Genomic DNA, 619 nt, shown 5'->3' with positions numbered 1-619 from the left:
TCGACTGTGATTGGTCAATTTCTTACTCTTACTTCTTACTCCGTGTATTGTAGACGACGCCTAATGCGTAGTCTACAATGGCAGTAACAGTAGTGGATTGTAAAAGTAAAGAATTGATCAATCACAATCGAATGTGAGAATAATCAACTGTAATTGATCGATTTTTTACTTTTATAGCTTTATCCACTACTTCTACTGCCATTGTAGATTACGTATAAAGGCGTGATCAGACTAGAGATTAAGAGAAATTTTTTAGTTCTGATCATGTCCTAATAGCAAATTATCAATATTTATTGCTTAATTACCAACACCTTATTGCTTACGGTCTTACAGTTTCTACTGTGATTAGCCAATTCGCTTACTGTTTATGTTTTACTGCTTAAATTTTTTGTATGCTAAAGCCCTAATGTTTGAACATTATTTTAGGTGTTTTTTTAGTTACAGTTCTTGCATGATTCATCTTTCATCCTTTTTTTCTCACGTTAGAGAGAAAAAAAGAAAAGTTAAATCATGCAAGAAGCTCACAAGGGACCATCTCGGTTTATACAACAAGTTATTGAAAATGCTTGATATCAGCGAAAGTTGATAACATAAGATGCAAATAAGGAAAATGGCGGGA

This window comes from Trachymyrmex cornetzi, unplaced genomic scaffold, assembly GCF_001594075.2.
Source record: "Trachymyrmex cornetzi isolate Tcor2-1 unplaced genomic scaffold, Tcor1.1 scaffold210, whole genome shotgun sequence".
Classification (NCBI taxonomy): Eukaryota; Metazoa; Arthropoda; class Insecta; order Hymenoptera; family Formicidae; genus Trachymyrmex; species Trachymyrmex cornetzi.
This window is presented reverse-complemented; position numbering follows the sequence as displayed.